Source organism: Ochlerotatus camptorhynchus, unplaced genomic scaffold, assembly GCF_037179485.1.
Source record: "Ochlerotatus camptorhynchus isolate MF236.1 unplaced genomic scaffold, CSIRO-AGI_Acam_v1.1 ptg000276l, whole genome shotgun sequence".
Taxonomy (NCBI): domain Eukaryota; kingdom Metazoa; phylum Arthropoda; class Insecta; order Diptera; family Culicidae; genus Ochlerotatus; species Ochlerotatus camptorhynchus.
The window spans coordinates 711,626-728,725 of NW_027040765.1; the positions used below are offsets into that span (position 1 = coordinate 711,626).

Below are 17,100 nucleotides of genomic sequence, written 5' to 3' on the forward strand. Positions count from 1 at the left end.
CATTGTGTTCAGCTTTTATTTCATAATATAGACCCGACAACAACATAAATTCTTCGACAAATATGGAACACTTCCATATGATGAACACGCTAGACTGACTGTACAGTAATTAAATGTTCTTTAATTGTAGGGGACTGTTCACATTTAAAGCTCTTTGGTTCCACAATCGTCTTCTAGGATTCTCATGTTAGAGAAAACGAATCGAAAAGACTCGGTGTACTTCATTTTCCCATTTTAGATCACTGAAAAACATACATTTTGTTTTATCCTTTCGTAGGCAGATTTGAAATACTCCCTTACAATGAATTCACACTTCATTTCAAATAAACTCATTTTATACTCTAAAAAAATATAAGATCACGCGACTAAAATTATCGAACTGATGGAGCAAAAAACAACAAACTCAGCACTAGCAACCGGTCATAAAACAAACGTTACTACGATGAAAATAAAACCTAGAAATAAAATACTTAAAAATACTTAGCGATACTTACGAGATATTCAAAAATATTTAATAAATATTGGAGCTAAAGTTTAGAGTGGGATGCCCCTAGGCGTCTGATATTGATTTTATTCTCTAGAAGTCCTCCCGTTTCCAACAATACCCATATTGATGGGTAATTGATATAAATGCACCGAATATTCGGCCGCCATAGTATTCGGCCGAATATAAAGCGTTGAGCTAACAAAATTTCACTCAATCGTTTTGTCGACCACTCATTTGTAGAAAATTGTCGTATATTAGCGAAACTTCGCATCTAAACAATATTCGGCGCAGCTCTAGTATTTAACAGTATTTTCCATATTTTCTTGAACCGGAAGCTGCCATCTTGGACTTCAAAATGGCATCTGACATGCGAGTGAAAAATCAACAAAAGTCAGAAAATCTGCGCAAATGTAGATCGAACAGTTTCGCTTCAATGCGAAAGTAAGTTCATTTGATAATGAATGATGAAATGAACACGAGTCAAGCCAAAACAAACAGCATGAAAACTGATCGAAAGTGGTTCTGTTGATGTTGAAGGGGATCTGGTCGAAGAGATGACGGAATGAATTTCACTTGAAAGTGATGGTTGACAGCTTCGTTGTCGCTTGACGATTTTCGATTGAAAGTGACTTTGTTGGGTCCTGCTCCTCACCATCCCTCTCCAACTGGGGAGTTTGGTAAAAAGAGATGATCAACCCGATTCGTACCTTCTTTAAAGTTGTCCTACACAGCAAAAAAATAATTTTAATATCACATCAAAGTGGATGCACTTCAATCGTGTCGAAAATATGGTGTAATATTACTTGCGAAAAAAGGCAAAATTATCATGAATACAGTGCATGAACTGACATTACGTTGCTTTTACTGCATTTGTTTATTTGTGTGGCCATAAAAATTACATGAGATTTTCGACATGACTGAAGTGCATCCTCTTGGATGTAATATTAAAATTTATTTTTTGCTGTGTATATTCATCTCTTCATCTATCGTATAAAATGACCACTTTAAGTCTGTTATTTGAAACTTAGCATCTTCATCTATGTAAAATCGTTAACTTCACGCAGAAGTAATACAAACAGAATAGTTAAAGTGCTTAGGAACACCAAAACCAAATTAATTTGAAATTGTCGGCTCCCTTATTTCAAAACCAGAATATGGCATTGTTTCTGGACATCGTGGCATAATAACGTGAGATATGTCAAACCATGTAAATACTGTGATCACGTGCATCGAAGAATTGCAGCATCCATCAGTTGCTAGCATGAAGAGTACGAACAAACCAGCTCAAATTCTATGTAAATTAAACAGTACTCATCATTTTTTTTTCAAAACGCAGCAGGTGTTAATCACAATTTTGCGGCTCAAATTTAAATTAGTCTGAAATGCTGTTGAATTAATCCATCATATAAGCAAATGAACAGTCAAATACCCATATATACCCATATAAGCACAGTTCTCAGACCGCGCAAATGCGCTCAAATTAGCACAGAGGCCGCGTACGTTTAATCTTGTGTGAGATCGTCTTAATAATAATGATAGGTTAATTATTTTCCCGAAATAGTGGTAAAGAAAAAAAAAAACAACATACACCCATCCATCTAATCTCGCGCGCGTACATGAACCTAAATCACGTTCAAAACCCCGCGCGGACGGATAGACACAGGGACGGTCACTGTGTAGTGGCGGCGGGCGGAAGGGGGCGAATTAAAGAAGCATGAGATAGTTTTATAATAGCACCACTGACGTGATTATTGTGTTACCAAGTCCATTATTGATGGATGCTCGGCTCGGATAGCCGTGCGCCGTTGTCCGCTTTTGGCTGAGGCTCTGTCTGTGTTGGAGTTTGTGCCGTATAGTCATCCACTTCCTGTTCATTGTTCGATCCAGAATGCCCCCTCCCCCCCCCCCTCCTTACAACCCCTTTCGCTCGAACTCCGTGGATCGAATCCGGCGACGGCGGCGGGTCCAGCGAAAATGATTTGATTAAACATCGATCAATGGGATACTGCCAGAGCGAGCGATGAATCCGATAGATTCAATAGCTTTCGGCGGACGCGAGAGTAAGGTTAGGGCGCGAAACAGCTGAAACACACGGCGAGCGAACTCAGCTTTCGGTGCCTCCTCAATGGAGGCTCAGTTTATTAGTTTTTAACACCCAATTTACTGGTCACTTTTTGGAAGCATAGCTTCGAAAATAGAGACGTGTTCGGGTTGAATTAGTTTTTTTTTGCCCAGTTATAGGTTATGTGGTCATAAATTTGACAGTCATCCACTGTCTGTCAGAAAATTGAAGGGTTAATTGGAAAACAAAAGCCAGCAAAAACAATGCTTCCTTTGCACGTACACGCTCCCAGTTGCCGTGGAAGTGTTGTTGTTTTTTTGTTTTCTTGGCTCGAACGACGATAACGATGGGGGCGATCATAGTGGCCTGTGAAGTTTGAAAAATTAAGTGAGATGAAACTTTTTCGTCTCATATTCGACCAATAAAGGAGGAAAGAGGGTGTGATCCGTAAAAGTTAATCTCTGTCGGCACCCTGTGGCATGCTTTGGTTGATCCGAAATTTCCGATGGGAAATTGGAAATTTTACAGCTAGTTTCGCTATCGAATAGATTGCTTAGAGCGCTGGAAATTGTTTTACTTTTTTTAGCTGCTCAAGAAGATTGGTTTCACGGGTTTGTGAAAGTAATTAGTGCAAGTCAAAATTGCTACGAGGCCTATCGGAACAAGGTAAGAGCATTTTTCCAATTTTCTCCATTCATGGAAGTTGTGTGAAAGAAAAAAAAATCCCATTTGATCGAAACAAGTGCACAAATTTTCACGCTCATTGCGAATGTCATCAAAGGAAAATCGATCGATTTTTCCAGCACGTTTCGAAACGATTTCCAGGCTGCAACTTCAAACCCCTCACCCATTACAGCACGGGGGCAGCAATCAGCAATCAACGACGCGAGTGACATCATCTACGCTTCGACTCGGCTGAACATCATCATTCCAGGATGGCACAGTGGTGCTCAATCTTTCCGCTAACTGGCAAACATGGGCGTGAGTGTGTGGGCGTGAAAGAGGGGGTTCAGGTTCGGAAAACTCGTGAGATAGCCCTTTATGGACGTATTTAGTGAAAGCAGCAATGTCAGTCTATCCAGCAGGATCCTTTTCACAAAAGTTGATAAAATTATGTTTCTCGTAGGGTACACAGAGCGTACCATACGAACCTTCAAGGATTTTTAACGGTACACTCAAGTTCCTTGTTTTAGGGTGTCCTGATGAATACACGGGTTATTTTTCGAAAATGTTCATAAAACCTTCCAAACCCTTCACCAATGTAGTGTACCAATAGCGTAACTTCCGAATCTGAGGTTCATTTTTAACGTACCTAAACATTTACCATACTTACTTATGTAAAGGCTGACTAAAATTAAATTGGTACGCACAAAAAGATTCAATAAGTTTTAAAAGTTCATTAATGGAGCCCATCAGCGCCCGCACAGTGGAAACGGACACGAAATCAGCGAATTTCTTCCATTTTGCCCGCATTTGCTGGATGTCCTTGACTGCCCCACCGCTTCGTCGAAGTCGCTGCTTTGAAATTGTCCAGTATTTTTCGATTGGTTGAAGTTCCGGGCAATTCGGAGGATTCATTAGCTTGAGGACAAAATCGATCTTGTGGGCAGCATACCACTCCAGAACCACCTTGCAGGAGTAGTGGCAGCTGGCCAAATCGGGCCGAAAGATGACTTTGCCCCTATGCTTGCGGATGAACGACAATACACGCTTTTTCAGGTATTCTTCGATGTAAACATGGGATGTCATCGTCGATGGTGTGACGAATGGTTCCGTTTTCAGGCCACAACTGCAAACGAACTTGAATCTTCCCGGCACATCCCCACGTCCAGTCGCGATGTAAAACTTTTCACCGGGAAGCTGCTTAAAATCGAGTTTGACGTATGTTTCGTCATCGATCAAAGTGCAGCCCTTGTGTTTCATCGAAGCACGGTCGTACAAGAGCCTTGCACGCTTTTTGACAACGGAATTCTGCTTCATGTGCCGGTTCCGATGTTTACTGGCTTTGTACGACTTGTATCCTTACCTGGCAAGGATGTTCCGCACCGGCCACCGGCCTTCTGGCCACATCTCGGATCGATAGACCGGGGTTGGCTTTAACGCACCTCAACACCTTGCTGCGCAGCTTTTTTTTTTTTTTTTTTTATAATCCATTTATTTGTCAAGGCTCAAATGCGTTAGCTTTGCGGAGCCGAATATTTTTACATAATTGTGTGTGAATATCATTTTCTTACAACTAATGTTAGTAGAACGGGGGCCGATTACTCGCGGTTTACTCGAGATTAGGGATTACATTTATTTATCATTTGGAGGGAGGACAAGGGAAAGCATTTTGAACTAATTTAAAACTTAAACGTAAAGGATGACTAAAACACAAAACACTAAACACATAAATCAACAGCTTTAAGAAAGTCGTAAATAAGCTTCATAAAGTCGATATCACGGCAAGCCAAGACGTCTCTAATTGGCTTAAAGGGTTGTTTTCCTCGGACCCTAAGGGAATCACACAGAACGGATCTCGCCTCATGATGCAAGGAGCAGGACCAAACAACATGCTCGATGTCGTGATAACCGTTTCCACAGGTGCACAAGTTGCTGTCGGCAAGCGTAATACGGAAGAAGTGGGCGTTTAACGAACAGTGATTGGACATGAGCCTGGACATTACACGAATAAAATCACGACTCATATCCAACCCTTTGAACCAGGGTTTGATCGACACCTGTGGGACAATAGAATGTAGCCATCTTCCCAGATCACCATCATTCCACTTTTGTTGCCAGTTGGCGAGGACTTGCTGACGAGAAATCGTGAAAAATTCGTGGTAGGCGATTTGTCGCTCGTAAATATCGCCTTCCATAGCGCCCACCTTGGCCAGCGAGTCCGCTTTCTCATTGCCCGGGATAGAGCAATGAGAAGGGACCCATACCAAGGTGATGACATGTGAGCTGTTTGATAAAGCACTCAATGACGATCGTATTTCCTGGAGGAAATACGCCGAGTGCTTCATCGGCCTCATTGAACGCATAGCCTCCAGGGAGCTTAGGCTATCCGTAAAAATGAAATAATGGTCAGGTGGAAGTGAGGCAATACGCTCTAACGTGTACGATATAGCTGCTAGTTCAGCAACGTATACCGAACACGGCTTTTGAAGCTTGTATGAGGCGCTATGAAGATCGTGGAATACTCCAAAACCAGTGGACGCATTTATCACCGACCCATCTGTGAAAAATCTCTTCTCGGTGGGGACGTGGCGGTATTTGTTCGCAAAAATAGTTGGGACAATCAGGGCACGGTGAGGCTCTGGAATTCCTTGAATCTCCTGCCTCATTGTGAGATCGAATCTCACGGAAGAACCACTGAAATGATGGGAGACAGCGCGATTGGGGTTGAACGAGGAGGGGCCGATGTCCAGAGTCATGTACTCGTAGTACAAGCTCATGAATCGTGTTTGAGGATTCCGCTCTAGCAGCTTCTCAAAGTTTTCGATCACCAGCGGGTTCATGACTTCACAGCGGATGAGGAACCGGAACGATAAATCCGCAAAACGATTTGTTAAGGGGAGGACGCCCGCAAGAACTTCAAGACTCATGGTATGCGTCGATTGCATACAACCTAGCGCGATTCGAATGCAACGATATTGAATCCTTTGGAGCTTCAATATGTGCGTCCCCGCCGCCGATTGAAAGCAAAAGCTACCGTACTCCAAAATCGAGAGAATGGTGGTCTTGTAGAGTCTTATCAGATCTTCTCCGGATGGGCTCCCCATGAAGTGCCGGTAATGGAACGAAGGAAATTGATTCGCTGTTGGCATCTCTGCCTCAGATACGCTATGTGTTTTCCCCAAGTGCACTTGAAATCGAACCAGACACCTAAATACTTAAACGACATGCTGTGAGTGATTGTTCTACCCATAAGTTGAAGCTGAAACTGTGCTGGATAAAGCTTCCTAGAAAAAACAACCATCTCTGTTTTCTCCGGAGAGAATTCGATACCCAGATTCATTGCCCAAGTAGACAAATTATCCAAGGTATCTTGCAATGGTCCTTGCAGGTCCGGTGCTGTTGGTCCAACCATGGAAACCACGCCGTCATCTGCAAGCTGCCTTAGCGTGCAATTTTCGGCCAGACATTCATCAATGTCTTTGACATAGAAGTTGTACAGGAGGGGACTTAAACATGAGCCTTGTGGAAGACCCATGTAGCTGATTCGTGCAATTTCCGTGTTGCCATGAGAGAAGCTCATTCGTTTCTCGGACAACAAATTAAACAGGAAATTGTTGATAATCGGAGAAAGCCCACTCGCATGGAGTTTTTTCCGAAAGGATGTCGATGCAAATAGAATCAAACGCCCCTTAAATGTCCAAGAAAACTGAACCCATCTGCTGTTTTTCAGCATAGGCTAATTGGATTTCAGTTGAAAGCAACGCAAGGCAGTCGTTCGTCCCTTTGCCCCTACGGAATCCAAATTGCGTATCTGAGAGTAAGCCATTCACCTCGACCCACTTGTCCAGACGAAGAAGAATCATTTTTTCTAACAGCTTCCGAATACACGACAGCATCGCGATGGGACGGTACGAATTATGATCCGAAGCGGGTTTACCGGGCTTCTGGATGGCGATAGGAATCGATTGAACAAGTTCAACAATCGCCTCTTTGTTCTTGGGAGGTTCTTGAGCAGGTTGAACTTGATTCGATCAATTCCCGGAGCTGAGTTATTGCATGAAAGAAGAGCAATTGAGAATTCTACCATCGAAAACGGGGAGTCCATGTCATCGTTTTCCAGCGGCGGATCGCGAGTGTTGCATCGGACCGGAACCGAATCGGGACAAACCTTACGCGCGAAGTCGAAAATCCACTTGTTAGAGTACTCCTTGCCCTCGTTGACCGACGATGCCGCGTTACGCATTCTCCTGCCGACATTCCAGAGCGTTTGCATGGAAGTCTCTCGCGATAGCCCTTCGACGAACCGACGCCAGTAACCGCGTTTTTTGGCCCTGACCAAGCTCTTAAACTTTTCCTCTAGCTCCGTATACCGCTCAAAGTATTCGCGGGAACCGTATTTACGAAACTGTTTAAACGCGGTAGACTTCTCTTTATTCACGTCGGTGCATTCCTGGTCCCACCACACAGTGGGAGGACGTTTGCGAATGGTAGTGCTAGGAACAGGCTTCGTTTGTGCTTGAAGCGCGCAATCCACTATGAGCCGCGATAGGAAGGAGTACTCATCCAACGGAGAGAGAACGTCGACCGATTCTGAACCGTCACGGACCGCGTTCGCGTATTCTTCCCAATTGATGTTTCTCGTGAGATCGTACGCGATGTTGATTGGACACTGTGAAGATGAACCGTTGGAAATCGAAATTTTGATGGGCAAGTGATCACTACCATAGGGGTCTTGGATTACCTCCCACATGCAATCCAATGATAGTGAGTTCGAACAGAGTGACAAGTCTAGTCTGCTCTCTCTTGCTGGAGGTTTGGCTATTCGAGTTACTTCACCGGTGTTTAGAATGGTCATATTGAAATCGTCGCATAGGTCATAGATGATGGTTGAGCGGTTGTCATCGTACAGCTCTCCCCAGCCTGTACCGTGGGAATTAAAATCCCCTAAGATCAACCGCGGCTCAGGTAGCACTGAGCAGATGTCAGATAGCGCTCGCCGAGAAACAGCCGTTCTCGGAGGGATGTATAACGAGGTAATACTGAAGGTTTTACCTCTAATATTCACCTGACATGCGACAATTTCAATACCTGACACTGGAGGAAGGTCGATTCTGTAGAATGAGTGTTGTTTGTTGACCCCTAGGAGCACCCCACCGTACGAATCTGCACGATCGAGACGGATAATGTTGTAGTCGTGAAAAGAAAGGTTAACATCTGGAGAGAGCCATGTTTCGCAGAGAGCAAACGCATCACAGTGTATGTTATGCAGTAAAAATTTGAATATGTCTAGTTTTGGTAAAATGCTTCTACAATTCCATTGAAGGAGAGATACCGTATCATTTTTGGGAAAATTATCCATCGAAGGATACGAATGAAGCAAGGAGGGGCCACTTGGAAGCAAATTGCTTCAGAAAAGGTTTCACGATTGGAAGCATCATGTTAATGATGCTCCGAAGAGGGTCAGTGATGTTGAACAGATCGAGAATGCTGTCCACAATTCCAGAAAGCGTGAACATGGCGTTCTGCTGTTCTGGTTGCAAAACTGGGACATCTGGGGTTTTAGATGTTCCCGGAAGCCCCGGAAATTCTTTGTCATAATCGACAGGCTTAAAACCCGGTGGATTGGGTTTCGGTTTATTTCCGTGACCTCTTGATTTATCCAAGTGGGCTTGGGAGTCAGTTTTTTTAGTTTTCTGCGAGTCATTCTTGGATCGCTTCCTTGAAGGACCTTTGAAAACAAAAGGACTTCCGTCATTGCCCTGTGAGTCAGTGTCGTCCTCGTCAACTGGGAGAAGATTGAACGGATTATTGTTTTCTTTTTCCGGAGTGATTTTGGGAGGAGGATTGAAAGTCTTCAAGATCTCCGCAAAGGAACGCTGAGAGCGCGCCTTCAGAGACCGTTCAAGTTTTTTTCCTTGCTGTTTATACTTGGGGCAATCTGCGAGAGGATGCGGAGGTGCCAAACAATAAACACATTTAGGAGGAGCACCACAAGCACCCTCCGCATGCTTCTCGCCGCACTGATCGCATCGTGGCTTGTTGCCGCAGAAGGCGGCGGTGTGGCCTAATTGTTTGCACTTGGTGCAGTTCATCACCCTTGGTATAAACAACCGCACAGGAAGTCGAATCCTCCCAATTCGGACGTAATCTGGCAGAGTCGATCCGGAGAAAGTCACTCGAAACGAGTCAGTCAGCGAATAGATTTTTTTTGTCCCGTAGAGGGATGCTGACTGCATTTGGGTGCAGTCAAGAATCTTGACTTCTGGTAGAACGGGGTTCTTGAAGACACCAATCCCCCTCTTCAAGAAGTCATCGCAGGTCAAACTCGCTTCGGTGACCACTCCTTCGATTTCCACGTCACGACTGGGAATGTAAACGCGGTACTCTAACGTAAAAAGCTCGCAGGCAACAATCTCATTCGCCTGCTTGCGGTTACCAACAGTGACGCGCAGTTTGTCTGGCCTCACCTTCAAAATGTCGGTCACTGACGAGAAACGTTTGAATAGATCTTTTTCGATCTGGTTAACGTTAAGCGGTTTTTGTTTGGGTCGGAAAAAAACAACCCATGGGCCTGTCGAGGCGTCTGGGTATGACTTATGGCGGGGGGCAGTTTTTGTTTTCTTGGCGGGGTTAGGCGGAGTAGGGGGAGACGGTTTTGGCGGTGTGGGGGGAGAGGGATTAGGTGGGGTAGGGGGAAACGGGTTTGGTGGTGCGGGGGGTGACGGTGCTGGTGGTGTTGGTGGCGATGGATTAGGCGGGGTAGGAGGAGATGGGGTAGGCGGTACGGGCTCCGGTGCTCGTTTTCGCCTGGGCCGCTTCGGGATGGTTCCGGTGTACTTCTTCACCGTGGCTGACGTTTCCACGTCGGACAGTTCGTCTTCAGTGGGAAGGGCAGGAAGGGTATTCCCCCCGCCATCACTATTACCATCCATTGCGGGGCAACTGCCACCGCAATAGATACAAAACAACTACACACAGGGAACACACAGGGACAAGAGAAAAAGAGGAAGAAGAAGAAAATATTTGCGAGGGATGGGAGAAAGGGGAAACTAAAACAAAGGGGCAATAAATAAAACTTATTCGCTACTTAACTACACCAACTTTGCGCAGTGGCGATATCGTAACCAATGAGGTACAACCGAGGTGCGATTATTGCTAGTTGAAAACTTAACTACACCGGCACAAAGCGTGTGTGTGGAAACGCTGCTATCACGTGGTGCGTTGGTGTTGGTCCACGCTGCTATCCGGTGGTGATGGTTGGTGTTGGTGGGTCGGCAAGCTGGTGATACGACACGCTTCACTATCACTTGCACACCCTCGCGACGGCGTGAAAAAATGATGGACTTGACGACGCCGTTAACTCCGGTGATGGATTACCGGGATGAATTAAAGCTGGATGGTAACTCCAAGGGGCTCGGCCGATGGAATTCCACTTCCTCTGTTGGACACTGGTCACTTGGGGCATCCAATGGGGGGTGAAAAAAACCGCTCGGGCGGAAAAAACACCGAAAAAAACTAGATGCCGCGCAACTGAAACCGGGACGTTGTTAACCGACTGAATGCTCAACTAGGAATGCTGCGCAGCTGACGATCCCTGGTTCCAGTTTTTTTTCGTAGGCCCGCTGATTCCTTTCCACACTCAGGGTTTCCTTGTAGGGTTTGGGCACTCGACAAACTGTTGTTTTCGGCATCTTCAGCACTTTACCCAGTTTGGAACCGGACCCCTCCGGATTTTCCAGATGTTTGTGCACAGTATTTTTTTCTTCTTTCGTTATTTCTGAACGCGATCGACTACTTTGATCAAACTTGCATCAGTTGTTCTCTATAGAAGTGTAACAAACCACTGTCAAATATTTTCGATTCCCAACACTATAGTACTATTCCTATTGTACGGGTGCCACTGGATTCCTATAATACGGTCGATCCGGCATTAACGAATACACGTCCCATATGGAATTTGAGCTAATTGGGACCAAACACAGATTGTACGGCAATTTGAAGAGATAAGTTGTTAAGCAGAGAGTTGGCTCCCTTTTGGGAAGAGTCAGTTTGCGGTAGGACACAAGTCTGGTCCTGTGGAAGATCCAGAACATCCGGAACATCCTTAAAAGTGGTCAATTAATGAAATTGATCCTAGAGCTCCGCGGTTTTTTTCGAAACCATTTGTATATGTCTTATGACAATGAATTCAGAGTTGTGACCACAAAATGGACGCTGGGGACTACGGGATGGTCTACTAAAAAATCCGGAACATCCGTAAAAGTGGTCAATTAATGAAACTGATCCTAGAGCTCCGCGGTTTTTTTTTCTAAACCACTCATATACGTCTTATCACAATAAATTAGGAGTTTTGACCAGAAAATTGATACTGGGGAGCACGGGATAGATGCGAAACATTCATAAAAGTGAACAATTCATGGAACTGATCCTAGAGCTCCACGGTTTCCGATATTGTATTGGCGGATCTAACTTTCAACAAACCAGGTCCCATCGATTTGATTTTCGGCGTTGACATCTTCTACGAGGTTCTTCGACCGTTTCAGATCAAACACAGTACCGGAGCACCCATTTTGCAGAATACCGCCCTGGGTTGGGTAGTTTCAGGGAAGAGTCAGACGCAGGTACCTTCAACACTAGTCGCTAATGTCGCACACGTTTCGAATAAACCATCAATCGAGGATCAGCTGGCTCGGTTCTGCGAGGTTGAGTCTTGCCACATCAAGAGTACGTATTCCATCGAAGAAGCGGAGTGCGAGGAATATTTCAAACAAACGACGAAAAGGGATTCATCTGGTAGTTTTATCGTCGCCCTTCCAACTAAACCTGCAGTTATCTCCATACTTGGGAATTCAAAGGACATTGCCGATCGTCGGTTCTACTCCTTGGAACGCCGGCTCAACGCTAGTCAAGCGCTAAAGGAAGCATACTCTGCGTTCATACATGAGTACGAACAGTTAGGGCATATGATGCTAATAGATGACTCACTTCCTAGCTCGGGTTCCACCTACTACTTGCCTCACCACTGCATCGTTAGAACGGATAGTATCACCACTAAATTGCATGTGGTTTTCGATGCCTCATGCCCAACTGATAGTGGTCATTCTCTCAACGAGACACTGTTGGTTAGTCCAGTCGTCCAGGACGATCTTTTAAGCATTGTTCTTAGATTTCGAATACCGCAGTTCGTAATCATAGCCGACTTTGAAAAAATGTATCGGCAATTCCTTGTACGGGAGTCCGACCAACCACTGCTACGCATCCGAGGGAGGCATTCTCTGTCGAACACACTGCAAACTTTCCAACTCACAACGATCACATACGGGACATCTTCGGCTCCGCTGGTCTACTTCTTCGCAAGTGGGCCTCGAACAATTCTGCTATTCTAGCAGGGACGCTTGCTAACCCAAGCAACACACTTCCATCAAAATAGGTTGCTGCAACTTAATTGTGACTGGAATAAGTTGCAAACAAGTTACAACAACTTTCCAGTGACAAGTGTGCTGCTAGGGAAGAGATGAGCGTACACTTTTCGAGCTCGATTCGGCTGCTGCTCCCATAAAGGCACTAGGGCTTCAATGGGATGCTTCAACGGATGTATTCCAGTTTCATGTTCCAAAATTCAACACACATGCACCGATTACCAAGCAAACTGTGCTCTCGGACATCGCCCGCTTGTTTGATCCTCTAGGTTTGGTTTGACCGGTGTTGGTTCAAGTAAAATTGTTCGTTCGATCTATGGCATTTACCAGACCTGAAATTTCCTCGATTTTCTAACGCGTCGGAAAGAGCGTATGGAGCTTGCGGATATAACCGTGTAGTATCGTCCACTGGTAGCATTCATGCTAACCTGCTTACCGCCAAATCCAAGATAGCGCCAGGGGGGGGTGGGGGGGGGGAAATCGAAAAAGGGTGGAATCATCAGTCTCCCTCGTCTTGAACTATGTGGTGCTCTTTTTTTGAACCACCTGTTCGAAAAGGTCGATTCCAGTTTAAAACTCAAGGCCAAGAACTTCTTCTGAACAGATTCGGAGATCACGCTATACCAAATAGCCGCCAACCCTTTGCGCTGGAAAACTTTCGGGGCTAACAGGTGTTCGGAAATCCTGCGAATTACAGCCAATGGTATGTGGCCTCATGTACCAGTTTCGGAGAACCCTGCAGACATGATTTCGAGAGGGATGTGACAAACCGGCGCAACCGTCTCGCTTTTGGCCGCCACTTGGGTGCCCACGCAATAGACGTTTCAGTTCTGAGGAACTGGAAGAACGAACTGTTTCTCTTCCTGCTCAAATACAACCAACAAACGAACTATTCGCACTATACTCATCGTACACCAAAAGCTCATCCGGATTGAAGCGCTGCTTCGAAGGTTCTCAGATAACACGAAGGCAAGGCTTTCCTCGGAACGTCGTACTGGATTCCTGTCTACCATGGAGATCAATGAAGTGGTGCAGCTATGTACTAGTGAAACTGACTCAGAAAGAATGCTTCGCTCAGGATTTAATGGAGATCACGCGCCAAAGTCAAACCTAACTCTTGCTTAAATACTCTCTCTCTCCGATACTTGCAAATGGAATACTTTGTGTCGGTGGTCGGCTACGCCGATTTCTTATGACCAACGTCATCCCATGATTTTGCTGTTCAGATATCTACTTACGGTATTTATAATAGTTCATTATCACCAGAAACTACTACAAGCTGGACCGCAACTTCTCACAGCTGCTGTGTGTGGACGTTTCTGGCCGCTACGCATCTGAAATCTTGCTCGTCGTATCGTTCATGCCTGCACCAGATGCTGTCGGTGTAAACCGAAGGTCTTAGAGCAATTGATGGGAGAACTATCTATGGAACGGGTCACACCCGAATTTCCGTTCTTAAATACCGGAGTGGACTACTTTTCTTGTCGACCCTGTGACAAAGGCAGTCCACCTAATCGATGCCAACGATTATCGTCCTGTTTCGGACCCGTGGAGGCCGGTAGCCTCCATCCCAGTTAAGTAATTGTTTTTTTTCTTTGATTGTTTGAAAAAATCACCTATGTTTATTTCCAGAACAATGAGTCAGCCCGAGGGCAACCCAGCCCTTCGCACCACGAGACGGATGAACGAAGTCGAACTACCTAGACAATCCAAGATAAGGCAACTACTACTACATCGATCAGCTGATCGTCCGAACCTAGCAGCCGAGTAGTCACATGGTCACGATCCTGGTTAGCACGATGATGGGGCAACTAGTAGCACGTGAAGGAGTGTATACATCAACAGAGCAGCGAACGCAGTCGAGCCAACGGAGAAGAAGAAGTAAGAAGATAATCACAAGGGAAGACCCTCTACTGTGACGTCAGAAATTGAAGAAACAACAAATTAAATAGTTAGAATTGGAAAGAAGCTAAATTGAATTCGTAGTTAATAGATTAGGGTAGATGGATAAAAGCTTAGCTTACTTAACAGGTCGGTAGTAAATTAGAAATATTTGAATTAGTTAAAATTGCAATTTTCACGGTGGCCGTCATGTTTTTCCTCTGTTCGGGACCTTACACCACTGCGACCAGTAATTTGATCTACCTATTGTTGTATATCCCGTGTCCTTAGTTTAGTGCATGTCGTATTACCAACCGGTGGAAACTAACGATTTAAAATTTGTGAGTGTTCACGTTTCAGTGTCGAGTAATTTTTAGAATATCGTGTAGAGTACTCGTTAATATGTTAAAAAATCATGACAAGTAATGTTCGTATATGTGTGCAGTTTTTCTCCGTCAGTAAAAATCCCTGGTAGGCCAGAGTAGAGTAGCCTACAGTATTACGCAGCCATCCACCCACCGTAGTCTACAAAACCCACCACCAGATGGAGTAAAAGCAGCATTTAGGCGGCCATGAGAGGTGACGACAAAAAAGGCCATTATAATCGGCATAACGGACACGATGACTGGCGATGGAAAACGAATGGCCTGGGTCGCTGACCAACTGTCAAAGGACAGTGACCCAAAGAACGTATTTCTAGGCTTTATACACCGATCAGGTCTATCATCAAAGAACCATCAGGATAAACGGTCGATAGTCTCTGGTGAAATATACCAAACATTACTGTGCAGACAGAAGATAGTTGAAGATAGTAAGAGGAAAGTGAAAAAGAGTGAGAGGACAAAAACGGACAGCAGGTAAATTCCCGGAATCACCATTTTGTTTCAAAGGTCCTAATGTGAACCGTTTGTCTGTTAGGACCCCGCTGTACATTTTAAGACAGAACCGCTGAGATATACCTGGTAGACGTACCGGTAAACTACGCCAGTCCCCAGCCAAGCAAGGACAATTCCGGCACGAACCGCCGAAGCCGAGTCCGTCAACACACTCGGGGGCCCAGCCAGCATAAGAAGGAGCGCGCGAAGGATATTTCCAACACCGCCGAAGGAGAGAAGGAAGAAGGTGGCACGTGGAGCCGAGCGAAGCAGTCGTCGAAGAAACGTGGTGGTGGATCTGCAAGGGGCCCCGAAGAAGAAGGGAAAGACAACAGAAACAGATCAGATAGAACTTAAGAAAGTGGGAGTGTTACATACGTAGGGAGGAATAAAAGTGTTACTAGAATCCGACAGTAAAAAGTGGTAATTTGGAATATTGAAGTGTTGTAGGAGTTTTTGCTGTGTCCAGTGCGATCATTCGATAAGCGTGCCGACCCTGAGGCCATTGTAGTCAGGGATTCTCAGGATCGCTCCCAACTGAGGTAGCTAGCACTTACAAATTGGCTCACTACTTGACTAGCCTATTGGTCCCAAGTAAACGATTAACGTACCCCATACATGTCGAAATTCTAGTACTACACTATGTTTGTTTTGATTCGCTATGAAATTTTGACTGATAAAATGAGGGGTTAGTGGATTTTCCTATGTTTCGAGGGGTGAATCGATTAGCTTGGGACAGAAAGTAATTGCCAGAGCTGAGCCAAAAAGTAGAGCTCGTTTCTTCGGGACCTACTAGTTTTAGAGTTACCTTTATGGTATTACTCCATCACTATTGAGCAATGATGAAGTATTCGATTCTTTTACAGTTGCCATTCTCACATTTATCGCAAGTATCTGACTCTAATTGAAAGGTCCCGCTATTTATACCCTTCGGAGTATTGTAACACCCTCCAAAGGCGCGCCTCTTTGTCAGTCAAAACTGGATTCTTAGCAACAAAATTAAGGAATGACACCGATAATGACCATGCATCAGAACTCTAGTCATAACCACTTCAAACTAGAGAGCAACGAATAAAAGACTTGGAATCACATAGATGAAGACTAACTAACTCATTTTTTCCTTGTTTCAAGATCATCCTCGGTGGACAAAGCCGAGTCTTGTCACTGTCAACAAGGCATAAAAAGTAACAAGGACTATAAGATGCGTTCCTTTGTTTACTGAAAAATCCTGTTCCCCTATTTTGAAGTAGTCAGGACTAGGAATCGGTGGTAGATCTTACATCCCGTAACATACCACGTAACGTAATTTATGGAGGGTTGGAACTGCTTGAATTTCTTATCAGTAGTCATCTAGCTTTTGCTCATATGCATACCTTATCCGACCATCGCAGTATCCGATCTAGGAGCCGATCGTCATCGCCCCTATTAAAGGGCGAACACGAAATTATTGCGACACATTCAACAGGGCATAACTTTTTTACCATTGGGTAAAAATCAACCAAATTTTGCACACTTTCTCATTGATGTGTATTGTGTACATGCTGTCAAACTCGAAGTCGTGTTTTTCGATTCAACGAAAATGGAGGTGAACCAACGCGAGTTGAGAGAACAAATTCTTTCCAAACACCTGGAATTTCCTGACCTGTCGCACCGGCAGTTGGGAAAAATGTTGAACATTCACCATTCAACCATAGAGGTAACTCTAAGATCACT

General features: G+C 44.8%; 1 protein-coding gene and 1 pseudogene across 1 annotated transcript in view; both read left to right on the plus strand.

The window, feature by feature from the left end:
- The window catches only part of LOC135706227 (probable ATP-dependent RNA helicase CG8611), a 180,209-nt gene that overhangs the window by 66,274 nt on the left and 96,835 nt on the right, over nucleotides 1–17,100 (plus strand). The window lies entirely within an intron of this gene.
- LOC135706285 (U4 spliceosomal RNA) lies at nucleotides 10,311–10,393 on the plus strand (annotated as a pseudogene).